General features: G+C 37.4%; 1 long non-coding RNA gene across 1 annotated transcript in view; it reads left to right on the forward strand.

Annotated features, from left to right (window-relative positions):
• The window catches only part of LOC108445214, a 51,736-nt gene extending 32,074 nt beyond the window's left edge, over positions 1–19,662 (forward strand). The window contains exons 2-3 of the long non-coding RNA XR_001859984.1: positions 17,229–17,415; positions 18,460–19,662. This is a non-coding gene — a long non-coding RNA (uncharacterized LOC108445214). The remainder of the gene's footprint in view (positions 1–17,228; positions 17,416–18,459) is intronic.
• The last annotated feature ends 405 nt before the right edge of the window (positions 19,663–20,067 follow it).

Consider the following 20,067-nt stretch of genomic DNA (forward strand, 5'->3'; position numbering starts at 1 on the left):
TAATGTTTCTTCTGTAACACAGAGGATTACCTGGCAGCCCACACCATTTCTGATGAACTACACAAATTCAGGCCTTCATAGTTTACAAGTAATTTAGTGCATCTTTGCCTGAAAGAAAGGGTTAGAGGCTTTCAAGTGCAGAAAAAACTTCGCAAGACTGATTGAGCAGTAATTGGCATCCCAATTCATGCATAGTTAAGAGTGGATTAAAGAGCCTTGATATGCCAAGTTCTTGCCTGAGGAAAGGGAAGTTTGATATTCTTGGCCATACAAAAAGGGGACTCTTATTATTTATATTCTGAGACATCTTTGTGCAATTTGTGCATTCTGTAGATGACAGGTACTGGTGCATATAATGATGATAGATATCCTGATTTACCTTGGTGTTAAGCATTTTACCCATTAGCCTTTACAATTTTTTTCAGGTGTTATTCAAATTTGTGCAAAAAAATAATGGCAATTGTAAAATTTTAATTTTTATTTTTCTCTTGAGAATCACTCTAGAAATCTGGAGAGTAGGGCAATGTTTCGGTGATGACATTTGGTGCTAGGGACTCACTCCTTGCCCACCCATGCTTTCAGAATTAACATACTTCCAGATTTTTACTGCCAGAAATGTCTAGACTGGGGTTTTGTGCTTCAAAAAAAGCTTGTCTCTATGTTGAATTCAGTCCTGTAACTTAAGTTCTCAGAATAATATGTAAATGGACCCCTAATGGTATTCTGTAAAGCTTATGCTGGCCTGATGATTAAAAGTGGGGTTTTTTTCTACAAGCAGAAATGTCCTAGTAGTTATTTTCTCAGAAACAGAGAATGGATGTCTGCTATTTTTCACAATTTCCAATTTATACTCCAGAATTTTGCTAGCATTGCTGCATGTCCTTCTGAGATAGTTTGCAGACAATGCACAAACAAGACATTTCTACTATGTCTCTGGTAAGTACATACCATGAGTACATCTGTGCTTTGCTGTAACAGGAAAATTTTAAAAAAGAGGACTCGGTAAATGCTGGATATATATCAGGGTTTTTAATGGCCAAAAGAGGCTATACTCAAACACCTTGACAAGGTAAAGGCTTTCTTCTGATTTCTTCAGCATGGCTGAGTCCCTGGAAAGAGAATGGACAATTTTCAGCTTTGTTTAAGTGACATGGCTCTGCTATAGCTCACTGAGTAATCCTGGGTAATGTACAATTTATTGACCATTTGGAGGCTCCTGTGGTCTTGAAACCTGTTTAATAGGCATCTCAAAGCAGCAGCTCTCCCATAATAATATTACTGTAATACATCTGCAATACTGCAGAGTGCTTTTGCTGTAATGATGTATTATGGAAGATGTGGTGCAGGCCTGAAAATCACCAAGGGAACTCATATTATTTAACCTTTTTTTAATTTAAAGGTTCCAACATTATCTAATTTATTTATTATGTGAGGAAAGTAGCTGAAGTCAATTACACCGTGGATTGTGAGATCTGTACGTGAGCTTCAACTCTGCTATAAATTATGGATATTGAAAGGCTGAGATGTAAGCTTTTAAACCTGCCCCTAAAAGCTGACAAGGTATAGCTTAATTTGTATTAGTGACAGGTATTGCAGTTCAAATGAAAACATAAAAATAATTTGAAGCTGTGGTCGATCCCACTGCAGAGTCTATTTAGAAATCATAGGTCTAAGTATTTGGTCTTTCATTAGCAAATCCCAGAGTAGTCTATTGGAGTTTTTACATAAATAATTATGACTAGTCTTTTTAAAGCATTTTAAAACAACTAATTTCAAAAGGCATAGCGGTTTGCACATTTTACTGGAATATTACATTAGGTACAAGCTGCAATAGCAAGTATGAACTATGTAAATCTGTCAAAGTTAGTTCACTGAGATACTCCAGAGAACATGAGGATCAGATTTAGAATGGCTGAAGAGAAGAAGGGTTCCTTGTGCGAGAGCTGTCCAAGGTGCAGAGAGGTACAGTGAATAGCCTTTTGCATAAGAAATTAGTTGCAGCATTCAAGAGCTCAGGAAATGTTTGAGTGATGCGAAATTTCAGTACCTGGCCCATCCCTACCAGATATTATTAGCTGCTGCAGAACACTGAAATGCCAAGCCCATTTATTTTGCTAACATATAGGCTCTGTGGGATCTGTAGTCCAGAGGGGAAAGTTTCCTGCTGGTCATAGCAGATTTACTTACAGTAAAGTGAGTGGAATAAACAGAGTTGTTTTGCTTGTTTATTTTTATGTTTCATGGAGTACAGGGTTCTTGTTTTGGCTGTAAATCGCCCTTGTGCAAGTAAGTGTTTAAATTGCACAGGTTAGTTACCAGAATGACGATTGAAATCTTTTATGCAAAAGAAAACTCACACATTTCCATCCTTGCTGTGAATGTGTAAGAGACTTAAGGATCACAATGGCCTTAAACCCTGTTTTGAATTTCAGTGTAACTTTTAAAATTGCCTTAAAATCTCTTAAGATCGCAAAAAGAGTTTGCACAAGAACTGTAGCAAACTGTATAAAGAAGCAACTGGTCATCCTGGGTTCCTTCAACATATGAGATTCCCTGCTCAGGTAGCTGGAATAAGTTCCAAAATCAGGCATAGAATATCCAAGGGAAAACCGAGGTGGCAGATACTGCTAAATCATTTGAATGCTGATAACTGATGGAGTATATATGCATCCTATGCATAGGTATGCATTTTTGTATGCCCAGACATCATGCAAACAAATGGTATTTCTGCAGACAAAATACTTCAGAAGAGTTTTTCAGAATATTGATGGTGTGAAATCCAAGGGCTGTATATTTATTATTGGAAGGATATGAAGTATCATTTCTTCCTTGCTGTCATTGTACCAAGGTAAATCTAACCTTTTTTTGCTGTGTCTAAGAGTCTGCTCTGTGTTAGATCTTCATCTCCATCCTTTTTACCCCAGTCACCTGAAGTGGGAAGTGTGTTGGCATACGTCACAGATCCCTCCCTCCTCACTCTCCTGGATTTCCTTCCTGCAGAAACTGTGATGAAGACCAGGAATACTGACTGTGTAGAACTCATTCTAGCGTGAGATCTTCATGTCTGGTCTCAGAGCTGGGAATTGCAAAATGCCCTCAGGTATCACAGTTTAGATGGAGCCTTTGCTCATCAAATTAATGGATGCTGTGCACCTAGAAATTGTACACAGGCAGCTGTGTTGCAGTAAAAATAGTAGTAAGTACATCCATTTTCCTTGGAACCATTGCCCCTGGCAACTAGTATAATGAATTGGGAATTATTTCATACATTATATTTGACCTGATACATTGGCAGTTAGTAAGAGACAGATTCTGACACCTCCAGCAAGCCAGTTAGGGTCTGTAGTCAAAACAGGACTGCTGTCTTTATACCAGCTTCTCTGAAAGCAGCAGCTAAGATCTCAGTAAGGATAGGTTCCTGCAGTCCCTTAGGATTTTCACACAGCTGGTATCCCATGCACGGAAGGAGCCTGACTATTTGGGGCATGGCTATATACCACATCCGTTTCAGAGCCAGTACTGAGGCTAGAATAAGAAAGCCTTTATTCCCTCAGTTCCTCAGAAAGCATTCTGCCTGCTTGTGTTGTCTATAGCCAGAATTCTGCTGGAAACTCTCTGGGGTAAAGTGTCACTCTGAACCCGTCTGCAGTTCCCATGTGGACCTGAGAGTCTGGGGTAATGATAGCCCTGCATCTGGAAAGTATATTCAGTGAAACAGTATTGCAGACTTCTGAGCTGCTGCACTAATGCTTCTCTGTTTCTGTCTCTATTCATACCCTAAAAATATCTATGTTTATGGGAAGTGGTAGATACCAATCTTTCTTGGCTCAGCTGTTTCATCTTTCCAGAGGAAAAGCAATCACCCAATTATACAGTCATAAATTAACTTGACAGCCCACATACTGGAATTGCCATGCCTTCCTGAGCCATTTAAATTTTTCATGAGTTCTGAGACCTTGCAAACAGGGGCCAGAAAGGAACATCACAAGCCCCTACAGAAATTGTTTCTTCTTTATTTTTCTGGCTTACTGGCAACACACTCAGAGAGGTGATCATCACGAGCTTCTCTTTCTCACTGGAGTCATTATGCTAAAGAGGCCTCCTGTGTTCTCTCATATAAACATATTCTTAGTAAGACAGTTGGGATCACTGCTGGATCATTCATCATGTTCACAAAAAACAGTGCTGGATATACAGGTTTGAAGCCTGCTGAAGGTTAAAGCTAGAAATGTGAGGCATATTTTCCCAGAACATCCTTGCTCCCTGCCATCTAAAGTGTGAAAACAGAAATATTTGGGTAAATTAAGACCACTGATTACTCCTACAAATACAAAGTGTAATCTTCATGGTCTGCTGAAACAGTGCAAGGAAATGCAGGACAGTTAACATCTTGTCCAGCTTGGGTTGCCTGATTCTAGTCTGCTCCAAATACCATCTTCATCCCCTTGAAACAGAAAATAGTTTCAGAAATATCAAAGTAAGAATATGTGTTTTCAGTTCTTGCTCTCATTGATACGCACTATCAGTTCCCATTTTTCTCTGCTTTGACTTACATATCTGGATATTCTCCCTTTTAGAAGCTTTTAATTAGGGCCTTATTTGGACCGCTCATTTCTTAAAGGCTGAATAGGTGGAGAGTGCAGTATGTCATTTTAGCTCTGATTCCAGAGGACATACAGGTGGGCTGAGTTATATTTTGCTAAATTCAGATACTGTGGTTCTCTTACTGGTCATGCTATTACAGCTGTCTTACTAGAAAACCTGTAGGAGTAATACATGTTGAAGAAATCAGATGTAGAAAATCCCCTTAGTGTTTTTATCAATGGACTATTTACGCTGTATTTAACCACTTGCAGACAGTCCCCTTTGCAGTCTTCCTACTGAAGTTTCCCAGTTTTAGAAGTCAGAGCAACCATTTCATTGATGGTGCTTAACTCACCATGGTGCCAAGGGTAATATGCACCAGTGCAGGTTTACTCAAGGCTGAAACCAGGACAAGTCCTGAGGGGCTGAAAACACCCCAGGAAACTCCTCCATCTAGAGTGTATTCACAGCACAGTTTTAGTCCATGGAGCTACACCGACATAGTGGTCTGCAAGACACCAGACATCAGTGTTGTGTTTGGATTCGCAGAGGTGGCTCATAGGCTGGTGACATGTCTTGTTGGTCCATGCATGTTGGCTGCAGTAACATCTGTTGCTTTCCCTTACATCATACAGGAACAATAATTACTCCTTCACACTGACAAATGATCAGATCTGGGTTTTTTTTCCAGCATCGTATATACACTTTGAAATATACGGGGTTTTTCCCCTAAATATCTAAAAATGTTGTTCAAAACCCACAATCCTCTGCAGTTCATACATAGAGCATTTCTGACTTTTTACATGAGTTTTGGTTTTTTACATGGTCACTGAAAGAGATAGCCATTGTTTGGTGTGAAGTTGCTGAATCAACAGACATAGTAAACAAAAGGGAGAGGGAAGTACGGCTAAAGAAAGTTGTGATTGTTTGACATATATAGAAAAATTCTTGATAAATAATCCTTTCATTTAGCCAAGGTGTGAATTGTGGTGTTAAAAATAGTGTAACATCTGTTAATTTTTCTTTGAAAAAATGCCCTGTAAGAAATTTCTGCTGCTTCTTTTCTCTGTTTGCCTTTGTCCCTGTGTTAACCTCTTAAGAAAATTAACAGGAATGGCACGATGTAATGGCTGCTTTCAGTTCTACTTTAAAAATCTCCTCGCCAAATTAATTCTGAGGAATGGTAAAATAGTAACTTGAAAGAATGTTGGCACCATATGTATGAAGATCAGACATTTGTTTTCAGGATAAAGCTCGGGGCTTCATAAGTTGGAAGTCTGTAGTCTATACACATTGACATTTATAGCCAAACTTTTTTTGAATATCACTGTTGCCTCAAGGCCTGACCAGGCCAGTTTGGAGAAAGGGAAAATCTCCTGCTGTTACTTCATTGTAGCAAATTTTGGAAATCAAAGAGAGAAGCAGAAAGATAGATAGATAGATAGATAGATAGATAGATGGATTAGATCCGTTAGATTAGTTAGCAATTAGTTCAGTTGCTAAGAAAATAACATACCATCTTTCCTTACTTCCTGGGAAGTACATACACTGCTTCACAATTGCCACAATTTGAGCTGTAAAATTGAGAACTTGGCTTGAACACTATTATAGTGCCATTATGACTTCGTTAAAAAAAACTTGAATTGCTTGCTTCATATCAATCATAATGATCAAAAATTAGTTTTCTGTTTCAGCCACTGTGCCCTTAATTTGCCTTTGAGCTTGTTTTCAAAATGTAGTCCCTCCATCTTCAGCTGACTCTGAAAATGACACTGGCTCTGCTAACAGAGCCCACTGTTTACACATTCCAATGAACTGAAACCAAGGGAGCACATTGGCTAGGGATTTTCAGAGCTACACCCCCGATATTGCAGGAAGCTGAGCCAGTCAGTAGACAATTGAAAATACTTCTTAAGAAGCATTCTTAGTCCTGTGGTTTTAGCAAAAGCCAAGTGATGGATGTAATCCCATAAACTTGTGGGAGTAGCTGTTGTGAATACAGCATTCACAGGGTACTGACATTCGCTCATCCTGACACAGAGAAGAGCCAAAATTTCTTCCAGGTTAGGAAATTAGATCTAAAATGTAACAAAATGTGATTTTGTTCATTAGTAATTTGCTACAGGGAGAATTCAGTAAAATGCTACAACATAGTTTGCAAAACACAGCATACAGCATTAAATTTTGAATGTGTTTCTTATTTTTAGTATTTAAAATACACAGGTATCTGTTTAATTGCTGATATGATCAAGATGGGTATTTAGTGCAATCCTCCCTCTATATAGTACTGGTACTGAGAGTTGAAGCCACATACCAGAAGGAAGGTCGCAAGCAGGATCTGAAATGTTTTTGTTTGCAACCTAAGTGATGCCTGAGGTGAAACTGTGGTGTTAAAGCAATGATAATTGGCTCCTCCTGGCTTTCCCCCCTAAAAGAAATTGAACTTCAATTGGTTTTCAGTGGAAATAGTTGTGGAGCGGCAATTGTCATTGACATGACATTGTGTATTTCTGTGTCAGCCAATTTTCAGAAGCCAAGAGAAAGTGTTGTTGTAAATTAGAATATGGTCTAAGAATGCACTTCATGGAGGCAGGACAGCGCATGTGATGAATTTCATATGCTCAGTAGTAGGCTTACGCTGAATGGTGTTGTGCAGGCTGTGACTCTACAGCACAAAGGACACAGGAGTGTACAGCTCTCCCAGGTGCAGTGATATTTGTATGATAACTTCCTTTTTGCAGTATAATAACAGTATCTTCAGCAGTAAATCAGAGGCTGAGGCATTTATTGTGTAAAAAGCCTGATATTTAAAAGGTATCTGGAGATTCTAGGGGTACATTTTCTGGGCCGATTTTAAATGATTGAGAGCTCATTAGCTCAAAATAGATTATGTAAAAATCTTCTTAGTAAAGCCATTTCAGCTGTTAGATATTCTCACTGTTAGAAATCTTTTCTCTGTCTCTAGTCTAAATACTTGCAATATAAGCCTAGTCCATTCCCAGAAGATACAAATAATGTCATTCTTTTATTTCTGGCTTAACATTCTTCAAATATTTTTTAATATTTAAAGCTTTTTTTGTTGCTTCAGTCTTCTCTTCTGTAAAGATCCTAGTGAGTTAAATATTTCTCCATTTCATAGATTTGTTTCTCCAACGGCTCAGTAATTTTATTGATTCAGAATACCTGAAACTGTCAGGGCCCAGATTTGATACTAGTAATACAGATCAGAATGGGAATACACAGGTATTCACTTGCCTTTCTGATAATATTCCTGTTTACATTTCCCTCTGTGTCGAAAGTGTTTTCCTTAGAAATTACATCCTGAAGTTGTTTTCCACTGGATCTTTTTCTACAGACCTACCTCTCCATGCCCTCATGTCCCACCCTCGCTCCAGACATATTAGTCCTCACTACAAGATTACATACTCTGCACATTTCCTTGTTGAATTAAATATTATTATTCAAAGTGTTTCTCCAGTTTCTAAATCAGCTTTGTCTTCCAGTATGTGTGAACTCACATCACCCTGACAAATTTCATGTCCAGTTTTTCATGATCAGAGTTATGCTGATAAAGCAAGTTTTTAGCACGGGGTGTGTGGTACTCTTATTTACTGAGCCCTTGCTGATAGCACTGATAACAACTGTATGTGGTTTTCAACAGGGCCAGCTTTATAGTAGTTTTGTATAGGCCATGTTTCCGTGGCTTGCTTGGAAGCATCTTATAAATGCCGAAAGCTGACCTAAAGCTAAGATATATGACATAGTCACAAACTTCTCCATTTACAAGACATGTTACTATGTCATAGGAGGAAATTATTTAATGTGATGCCACGTGTTCTTTATTAATTAATTTCCTGCTACTTAATTATTATTTAATTATTTTATATATGCTTAATTTCTTTCAGTGTTTTCTGCCAATGAAAGTTAAATAGATAATCTGTGGCTTCCTGACCCCTCTTCCTGTCTTTTAAGGACAGAAAAAACAACCAGGATACTCAAATCTGCTGGACTACCTCTTGTTTCCAAAACAAGGGGAAGGGAACTGCCATTAACTCCTGCATCACCAGACAGTTCTTTGTAGTTTAACTTTTCTTCAGTACTCAAAGACTAGTTTAGGCTGATAATTTGTGTCTCTTTCCTGTCACAGTCTGCAGATATTTTATGGAAGATGAAAGTTAAAAAAGATACCAAACCTCTGTCTTTCAATGTCATGTTGGTAAATCTCATTCTTCAGCAAGAAGCAAACTCTTTGGTCTACTTGGTATTAATGGATTTGAAAAATGGAGTTTTTGGGCATCTTTGGCACTACTTAAATTCTTCTGGGAGCTCTGTGCCCTGTATGCTGTCCTTGCTAACAGTATATTGTAGCTTTATTTTTCTGAACTGCTGGGAAAGTTGTCTTTGAGTATGGCAGCACATGTACCTTCACCCTAGGAATATCTCCTGCTGTTAAATAATGAATGGCTTATTTCAACTGCTATCATATTCTCACTGTAAGATGCAATGCAGTTAATTTTGTTTCCCTCATGGTGACAAGTGACATCCTTTGGTCTGCTGCCAGAGGACTTTGTGCCTCTCTTTCTACAGCCAGAGAGTCCAGGTGCTTATAATGCTCCAAGAAATTTTGACTGACAATCGTCCTGAGCTGACAATTTTTCTGGTGTCTGGGAATGGCACCTTTCCTATTCAATAAAGCCAGGACTACTGGGATCAGACTGAGGTGAATTTAATGGAATACACTTAATTCTATAGTATGCTTTAATCCCATTATCTGGTGCAGCTTCCTTTACAAGACAGTTACATTCATCATAGCAGCTGAAAATTCTTGGCTATTCCTGTGACACTAGCCAGCTTCAAACAGTACCTAGGTAGGAATAACAGCAGGAGGCATCAGCATCTTTAATGAGGGAGCTAGTTTTCCTAGTTACTCGCCTTTTGGTGTGTTATTTCTATGAATAGAAGGAAGGAAAATCCTGTTCCTGTTCAAATTGTAATGAACAGGACATTACCTAGAAGGTAGTCTTCATGTGTTCAACTCTTCCCAAGCTGGGGAAGTTTTCTCTCAAACTTGATGAGACAATGGAATATCACAGAAATTACACAGTTTGACTCCATGAGGGAAAAAAACACATTTTCGAGTGAAGCTTTTAGGAACTTTTTTCAACTATTTTAAAAATATTTTTCCTGTGTTTCACATAAGAATTCTGTGAGTGGATCAGTCAAGCTGTTCCGTTTGCTTCTTGGGAAGCAAGAGCCCTTGGGAAGATGCAGCTACAAACCCTTTCCTAGGCGCACCTTTATTACAAGAAAAATGTTTTTCTTCTCTGAAATGTGGTTCTTCAGGCAGAAAGCAGAGGATGTCTTCAGGAACTAATTTTTTTTACTGCTTTTTACCATTACATCTCTTTACCTCTGGCATTATTTACATTTTTGGAAACAAATTTATAAGCCCTTGATTTTGGTAATTTATTTTGGCAAATTTAGGGGAAAATGTAGCAGAATAGCATACAGGCCTTTCAGCTTCTTCAGTGGTTGTTCTCTTTTCCTTATTCCTCCTGGAGGACTGTAAATCAATGAGAGGGATATATTTCCTGCTTATAAGGAGGCTAAGTATGAACTGTGATAGAAACACATTTTAGAGATTTTTTTTTCCTCCCACCCTTAAACTGGTGAACAGACTCACAATGTGAACTTGCACATCTGTACAGCTCAGGGTCAACCTTCAATTGCATGTTCTTTGGAATGAGCTTGAAGCATTTGTTCTATATTTTATATTGAGCTTGTGCTCCTGTCTGCTGCTGACAAATGGCTTGTTAACACACTGTTTCTGAAGTACAATTTGCATTTCTGTGAACCAGGGATTAAACACTGTGTGTAGATTAGGAATAATTTATATCTAGTTAATAATAGATGGGGTTTTTTTCTATGGCCTCAAATTTTGTTTTGCATGAGAACAGCAGAATACTCCCTGGTGATGATGAAGGAGAGCATTTCTTAAGTGCAAATAACATGAAAAGAATTAACTTGGAAGAAGCAATTTGTGTTTTAGCCACTCATTTACTGACCAGAAAATTAGTTCTGACCATGAATGCACTCTGTTTTTTAGACTTGAGCATAGCTGGGTTCTGTGTTTAGTTCATTTAAATGGGTAAGCTTCCAGCCTATGCAAAGGAGCTTAGCTTAGCAAAAGAACATTGGTATAGTAAACATTTAGCTATACGTCATGATAGAAATTTGATTTTAAAATGTTAATAGTGATCTGATGCATTTTAATGACAATCTTACATTTACAAAAAAAAAATCTGTTTCATCCTTAACTTTAACAATGCATGCAAAAAGGCAGAAATGTACAATAATAGGACTATAAGTTCTTTTTTGTTTCTAAGCATTTAATTATGCTTTTCTTCATTGTTTGACTGCTTTGTAGCTGTAGGCAGAAATAGTCCTTTCTGTTGTGGATGGTTAATTTAGGTTGGTGATCTTTATTGGGTGGGCTGACAGAGTGCTTTGCTGTAAATAATTTCAGTCATTTTAATGGTAACTTTGCAATCAGGGAGAAGCCAAGAACAAATAATATACATTTGATGACATAGATCTTCTCTGAAATAAGTGTTCTTTCTCCCCTTCATTAAGGAAGAAATGGATTATGAAGTGAGTTAATGAAGAAAACCTCCCTACAGACTAAGTCTGCTTTTCTGAAAAGACCCACTATTTAAATGAGTTGTTAAGCCTAGGTCACTTCTGCCCAGCAGCAGCATCTGTGTAGAGAATCCCTTTGTCTTCATAAACCTATCTTTCCCCATAAAAGTGCTTTTCACTATCCAGGCTGTGTGAATTGCTTATGAGCATCAGAGGCAAAATCCAGTGCCTACTAAACTCAAGGAAGTCATCCCCCTGGCTTGAGCAATCAAGGAACTGTCACCACACAGGATTTTATCATGGCTGCACAATGCAAAGGAAATGGGAACCGACCATCTAAAGCCCAAGCAGTTCACTGCTGAAACAAACCAAGTGTCTGCTGCGCAAAAGAGCATCCGTGTGTGATGCTGCTGAAGGAGGGTGTGCCATGAGAAAGGAAAATATGTGGGTCTGCTGTTTCTGTATCTGCAAATCTGAGCTGAATACTGAAGGTGGGGGTTGAATTGAGGACAGGTGCTGAATTGAGGACAGTGTCTACACCTCAACGGGTCAGTTGTAGCAGCTCCAAATGTAGGTTTCTACCAGCCAAACCCTATGGCAGATGTGTTTTTCAGAGTCCTGTGTGCATTATTAATAAATAAATAAATAAATAAATAAATAATACCATATAGAACTTAAAAGATCATTAAAATTTTGGCATTTCCTTAAAGCCATCTTACAGGATAGCAAATTCTGTGCTGAGTTCGATGCAATGGTAATAAACACCTTGTGTAAAGGCTAGCATTTTTGTCAAGCAACAAATTCCTGCACATTTCGAGCCTTAGTTGCCCACATAAATTATCCTCTTTTTTCCCACCTTCATTCCTGTCAGGTTTACAAGGACAAAGGAACATATTTTCTGACATAGCAAGTCATCAATACTTCCTTGTGTTTCAATGGCTGTTTTCTGGGCAGCTGGTTTTGTTCTCTGTCTGTGGTACTCTGAAGTGCTGCGTATGGTTGAGAGCATAGGCTGGTTTTCTGTCACCATGAGAAAGAGCTGCCTATTACATTATGGATGCCTTTTTGGTGCATTATCTGCTCAAAGACTTACCCATGGAATACTGAATTTTTAACATTATCAACTTTCAAGTGATCTTTCTTGTCTGCCATTAATGATTTGCTTTCACAGAAGAGCAGTGACAGTTGGTCTAGGCAGAAAAAAGTTTTTGCAGGACAAATAGAAATTTAGGAGTATACATGACATACATATCTGGAAGTGAATTTAACTAAAATATTTGGCCCAAACAAATGTACAGTTTCTGTTAGAGGGCTTTGTTTTATTAAATTTAACCCTGGTTTTAATATATGGGGCTTTTTTTCTCTCAAAGACAGGGTATTGAGTACTCCTACAGCTGTGATCTCTAGGTGTGGGTGATGTAGAAATAGGGTTTTCTGAAGATTGATGAATAATAGCCGTAGATGTTGTACAAGGCTAAAACTCTTCTCCAGTAGGCACTTGTGTCAAATGATAGCAGATGAATGCTTGATTTGTTTGGAAATTCTCATCTTGTATCTCAAAATCTTTGTTTAGTGTGGAGTAGTGCTCCAAGTTGTATTATATTGTAGAATGTTTGCTCTTAGAATGGAGTGCTACAGACAATAGTGAAAAGCGTAGATATTCCTTATTTTCTAGCACATTCTGCCTACATATTTTCTGTTTTGAAATGGGAAATTTGTAAAATAATCTATGTTAAATGAACATGACTTATTAATTCCTTAAACTAGAGCAAAGGGAATATACAACTCTTTATTTAAATAACAGACATGTATCTATAAAATGTGTCAATTAAGTTTTGTACATCTGATTCAACACTGCTGAGGTCCAGCCATAGAATTATTTTTTAAATGCATAAAAGTATCTATCTTATTTCATCCTCAGAGATCCTTTAGGAAGGCGTCTTTTGTAATTTTGGGGGCTTTTTTCTCATTTCAGTGATAGATTTGTTTCTGTAAAGGCTAGTATACTGAATGATTAATAATAATAAAAAAAAAGAAGAAGAATAATGGAAAATTAATATTTTTATAAGTAATCTCTTCCCCTAGGATAGGCAAAAATAGGGTTCCTCTAAGTAGTTTTCCATAATTGTGTGGAAGAACTTTGTGGACATGACTGGTAATTCACTAACTCCACCTCATCAGTTCAACTTCTTTGCTGAAGCTCTTCTAGAAGCTGCCATCAAGGGCTGTTGCATGGACCTGTTTTGCCCTAGTGTGGGAGCATCCCTTGAGGAACAGGTCTCAGTGTGTCTGCCTCACCAAAGTGCCTGGGAGGCCAGCCAGTGTTATTCCTGCTCTTCAGCTGAAGGTGACAAGAAACATGAGGGAGGAAATAATTTGTCCAATGCTTCAGCATGTGATTTGTTGTCTGCAGATGGAATGTGCCTCGTAAAATATTAAGTCCTTGGTTTGTTCCTTCTTATCCTTTGTCCTCTACATAAATCCAGGGGCTGGATGGTGGCCATCACTTTTCACTCTAGAACATCAGCCATTACCTTTTTTATCATATTTAGACTGATTTCCTGGGAATGCAAGTTCTTTATGTAACTGATCATGAACGGAATTGTAACGACACAGCACCACAAATTTTATAGAATAATAGTTACTTAGCAGGGGAATTGAGAAGGACACTTGCTTATGTTGATTTAGCCTTCATTCCAGTGGCACAAGTACTTACTTTTTTCTTTTCCCATCTATTTTTTTTCTTTTTTCTGCCATATGCCTCTTGATTGAGATATCAGGATTATCTTCTCCAGTGTATGCCTGGTTCTGTTGCTATGCAGCTGAATTTGAGTACTTACTCTTCACAGGTACACCTCGTTCTTCTCCAAACAAGAGCAAAAACTCAAAAGCAAAGGACAGAATTTGCAAAGTAGACTGGAAATCTTCCCCAAATAAGGCTCCATAAGCCTTACAGCATCAAGCACCTCTTTTGTTATCTGTTTTACTGCACTACACATGCAATGTACTAAACTACTGTGTGGATTTATGACCAAAATCACTGCAATACAAGTGCATAAGAAAAGGGAACTGTTGGCTTTGTGACAGAATAGCAAACCCCAAATGGCTGCATTCCTGAAGTTCCTACTAAACAGATTATTTTTTATGTCTTTGCAACCCTTCATTTAGACCCACAGGAAAGGCAGGCTGTGTACAAATATATATCAGGGTTCCAGTATTGATTTCTATGTAGATCCCAACTACCACTTCTGTGCTACTGATACTTATATTACGTTTTATTACCATAATGTGATGTCGGGGAAGTAGTAGTATGGAGACTTTAACACTAATTGCAGCTCAGAAAATTGTCTCAATTCAGGTGGAGTTAGTAATTCTGTGAGACATTTAAACATCTAATTTTTTTTTTTTTTTTAAACCCACAGCTTTCTGACTAAGTCCAAGAATTAAGCGCAGATAGTTCAAGGAGACAATCCAGTCACCAAAGAATAAGGAAATTTTTAGCTTCCGTTGTAAATTCATACAGAACAGATGAACATTTAAAATACTTAGCATACTCATGAAACTGTATGAGGTCTACCAGGTGCTACATAAAAATTAGGAAAACAGATGGCTCTGATTTGTAAGGCTTTCCCAGATGAAAAGTCAGTTACGTAATCAACATGCATGTGATGTACATGCTGTAATGCTGAGAATGGCCAGTTGTGCCTTGCACTTTGATCACTTTACTTAATTACATTGGATTTGAAATTGATTCATATACTCGTGAATCACAAAGGAATCCACATGCAAACAAACAAACCAAAAAAGGCTTTTAAAGAAGTTGAGCTAGAGAAATAAATGAAAAAAAGTGTAGGGTTTTTTTTTAATATTCTCTTTTATTAAAACACTAATATCGCCAAATCTACAGTACTCTGTATGGACTAGTACATAGGCATAAGTACTGAGAAACTACTTTTAGTTGTTGGTGATTTTCATAGCAAATGAGCATCTTAGAGAAGAAATTAGTGTCTCCCTAAAAGCAAAACAGTGCTACCTTTCATTTACAGAATAGCATGAATCATTTGGAGGTTTTTCCTTCTCCAAGAGTTTCTGAATAGCTGAATTTATTCTTGTCATGAACTGTGTAAGTTCTTCACTCTTGCTATCAACACAACTTCTTTGACTAACAAAATTCAATGAGTCTTTTTCCTTTTTCAGTCTTTACCTGGGTTAAATATGGCAAACTGTTAATATTAACATTTTTAGCAGAATGTAGAATTGCAAAATATATGCCAAGCTTCTTCAGATCTGAGCTAAAAACTGGCTTTACAACAATTACTTTTTCTCATTTTATTGAAATATATGGGGTTACTCTTAATTGTGTTTATACTGGTTTGACTGCATAAACTGTATCAGCTTAAATGATAAAATTTACCACCGAAAATCAATTGCATTTGGTTGTTAGAGATTTAATTTTGACATACCTGTGTGAAAGTTGCATCAGTGTGAACAAGCCTGTTGAACCAGACACTTCTTGTTTTTCTGTTAGCATCTTTGGTTTTCAGTTAATTGAAGCAGAAAACTGAGGTGTTCTTGTATCTGACTGGAAGTTTTAAAAGCCCGTAGAGATACCATGCTGTAATTGGTAGTGTAGCGCTGGTTAATGTGGAAAAGGTTAGTTTAAATTCATTTCAGAGGTAGCAGTAAGATGTGCCATGTCTTCCCACCTGATCATCTGTTAATCCCTAGCTAAGTGGCAATAATTAATTGAAAAGGTGATAGCATCAATATCTGCAGCCAGATCTATGAAATAATTTTCTCTTATTCCCATATCATCAGTGCTATATTGCATCCTAAAACATTAAAGAACAATGATATTCTGCACCAGAAAAATGAGAATCTTTGCAGTCCTCTGTAAGCCACAAATGGACTCCTCTTCCCTAGCCACAATAAGTTTTTAGTCAATGTAGGATGCAATATGGAGGGAAAGCCATTAGAAGGTCTCAGCTCTGTGCTGCACAAATCCTTTCCAAGTCTCTTTAAATTTTCAGTGGTTTGTGTATGGAAAGCAGGCATTTTGGAAGAACCAAATAAGAAGCAGTCAGATTTACTGTAATGATAATATATTTAGTGACACAAATACTAAACTATTTAAAAGGCTGGCATGCCCTCCATTAGTCAAATGTAGAGTAATTATGGCCTTTAAAATTTTTAACACTCTGCTGTACATGAGTTTAGACAACACAGCTTATTTCTGTTCTTACTAGGAAAAAATAATTAACAGAGGCTAAATTTAAACTTTAAACTTTAAATGAAACAAATACTGTCCCTGACTTTTTGTGATGTCAATTGCACTGGTGCATAAGTTGTCTATGAACCCTTTAAATAAAGTTGGGTTCAAATGTATTTGTTAAACAGCAAGCCTTCATCTTGAATGTATTTTCATAGGAACAAGAAACAAATTCTCAGGGCAGTTCACCTTTCCTCATGGACTCCACACTTTTTTCAAGTGTGAGCCTACGTGGACTACATGGCAGTGAAAGTTCAAGCCAACTACAAAAGAGTATGTGGGACAAGTGCTGCACTGAGTGCCAAGTTTCATTCAGTCTTCAAGGACCTTGTAAGATCAGCTAGCAAAGAAGGCATATAGGCCTATATTTGTTGAAACTTCAATGCTAGTCCTGTTACACAGTGCAATTTTCTCTCATAATATGAATATTTTGGGGTCTTAGATGTCAAAGAAAGCATTTCCCTTTGAGATGGTGGGTGTTTGGATGGTCCCCAACCCAACTGTGGTTGGAAAAAGCATATTTTGAAGGAGCTCACCTCCAGAGTTCTGGAGCTGTATTCTGTACCTGTTGCATGTAAATTACTTTGAGGGATAATAAAGATATGTTGAGGACATAGCTACAGAATTTGCTGGCCTGATGGTACCCTAATCACTAATAATACTTCAGCAGTAGTGCGGAACACCTTTCCCAGCTTAAAATCATAAATATCTGATACAGACTTTTCTGTTTTCACAGCTGGCTGTTTATAAATCTTCTCTTGGCAATCCATAGGGCAAAAGCTACATCTTAAATAGTTATATTGCCTATGACAACAGCAAGAAGGCAAGTGAGAAGGTACCCAAAGGAATCAGAGCATGCAGAAGATGTTGCAAACTGTCTTGCCTAATCAGTCACAAAATACATTCAACCATGTGTCTCACTGGTATGTAGAGATGTTGAAAAGTTACAGGGTTGGAGAGCTGTGTGCTCAAAAGTTTGGCTTTGACATGCAATATCATGTACATTTGCTGTGTTTTTTTCATTCTCTCTTTAATTACCACTGTTAGACCTACACAAGCAGACTGAAATTCTGAAATAACATAATTCTTTTTCTGTAGGTTAATAAATTTTTCTTCTCAGCATAAACTAATTTTGTCTGAATCTGAAATGCATTTTGATTGAAATGACATAGCATTGAAATTTCTAAAACTAGTATTAGTATGTTTATTTTTTTTTTTTAATGAAACAATATGGAGTTCTGTGTTTGCCTAAATCAGATGTGGCTTAGCAGTAGTGTCTCGGTGTTTTAGACAAATATTAATGCAGGGCTTATTTTCAGTGGTGTCTCTACATTGACATTTTCAATGGTGTGGACAGAATTTCATGGCAGGTTCACAGAATTGCTTAAAAATCACAAAGTTTTAGGTCCTGCAAAGGCAGCATGTAGCCTTTTCATCCAAAATCCATATTCATCCAAACCATCTGAACCTGCTATACGGGGAGGCACTGTTTGTTTGAAACAGCAAGATCACAGTCAAGATGCCTCCTTCCCAAACCACATGGTTAGTTTAGAAGTGAAGAGGTGCACCTATGGTCCTGAGCATGATTGCTTCTACGTAGACTTGTTCAAAAAGAGGGACAAACAGGACAAGCTTTCATATGATGCTGCAGAATGGACAGCTGGGTTATAGTATGGCCTTGTTTCTTGTGAAGGACAGCAGTCACTGGTACTGAGCATAGCGTGGAAGGTAGTTACAGGGAAAAGAAAAAGGAGAGCAATCACATCTGGATACCAAAAAGGTAGTTCTGGAGGTGGAGAGGAGACAACTGGGTATGGGGATATATAACTATTTTGTGTGCATATGAGACTCCAGCAGAAACATACACTCTAGTTAATGCAGAGATTCAGACTTAATTTGGTGTCTTGAATCAGGATCATATCCATTTCATAAAGATATAACTTTCCTGAAATCTTATCTTTTTCCAGGTCCTCTGATTATGGTGTCAGTCTGGAATCCAGGCACATAGAAATCTGATCTCTGCACTCATTTTGGAAGGGCACAAAAGAAATCTCCCAGAAAAAGTACGATGGATTTGTGAGCAGAGAAAAAGAAGTCACATAATTCTTTTGCAAACCTTAAGCAAAATTAGTTATTGTTCAGTAAACATGAGAATTGATGAAAATTCTATTTAGTGTTTAAATACAAATGGTAAATAATTTTACTCTCCAAATGAAACCATTCACTGATTCTGAACATTTCTCCACTACACTAGAAGGCAAATTCAGCCCCTGAAACCTGCATTTGGGAATCCTGAGAGTAGTTTTCAAAGTCTGTTGACTAATGCTTCCAGTAATCTAAAAATGTTAGATATATTCTGTGGCATTTTGCTAACTGAGGTTGCATGGTGATAAAATTAATAACCTAGAGTACTTATAGGTAACTTAGAGTGTGTATAAAATATTGAATTATATAAGAATATAATGCTAATAACTGTCTGTGAAAGAATTGGTAAGAATAGCAATTAACTGATGTTTGTGATTTTTTGACATCCTTTTATGAAAGATGCTATACACAGCAAATGGCAAACATGATGATTATCATCAGTGATATCCTCCTGACTTTAATTAGATGATTGAAGGTCAAGCCTTGAAGAGTTCTGCACAGGACAAACTGTTCATCACTGAATCTCTTAAAATTTCCATTTTATTAGCATGTTAAATGAATTAAGAGAACAGCTATGTACTGCATTTTCTTACTTATTTAGATTTTTTTATCTAACATAATTGTTGTGAAACTTGCTTTGGGATTTGTTTTGCTTTCAGTTACCTCAAAATTGCTTGCTTTGAAGAACTTCTTAGGTTTTTCTCTGGGAACAAAAATGATGTGATGGATGTGATAGATGATCCTTGCTTGTTGTAGTCTGTACCAGCACCCAGAAGTATAACTTAAGTTAATGTTTGCACATTTGCTGTAGTTTCAGTGTGGAGACAAGCTTAGTGGCTGCATGGTGTTTCTCTAAGATTATTTGCAGTAAGTTGCAAAGACCATAGAAATTGACGAAAAAACCTAACACATTAATACTACATATTTTCTTGAGTCTCAGATAGGATTTCCTGTCTTCTGTCTGTATCAAGTGATAATTAAGGATTGTGAATCGTTCACACAAGTAATAAATCCTTTAAAAAATGTGTCTTTAGTCATATGCTCTTACACAAACCTTATATGTTCAATCTTATGATAAATTTCTTGACATAGAGACGAATCTTCTTCCCTCCCTAAAAGCATACCTTGAAGAACAGGTCCACTTGGGAATTGCTCAGGAAACATGAAAATAATTTTGTTTCAGCTTTTGGACAAAGTCCGTGCTCACCTGAGAGGTTTAGGTTTGGCAGCAAAGATGATAGGCTTTCTCTGATGTCCAGTATTTGAAGAAGGAATACAGTCTCCTAGAGAACTGTGCCTTCATATTATAACACAAGATCAACATATAAATGCATGTGTGTGCTTACACACATCTGAGAAGAAGGTTATCAACAGTATTGTCTTCAAAGTGAAACTCAAAACTACATTAGACACAGCGTAGACTTTACTTT

This window comes from Corvus brachyrhynchos, unplaced genomic scaffold (genome assembly GCF_000691975.1).
Source record: "Corvus brachyrhynchos isolate BGI_N302 unplaced genomic scaffold, ASM69197v1 scaffold90, whole genome shotgun sequence".
In the NCBI taxonomy this organism is placed as follows: Eukaryota; Metazoa; Chordata; class Aves; order Passeriformes; family Corvidae; genus Corvus; species Corvus brachyrhynchos.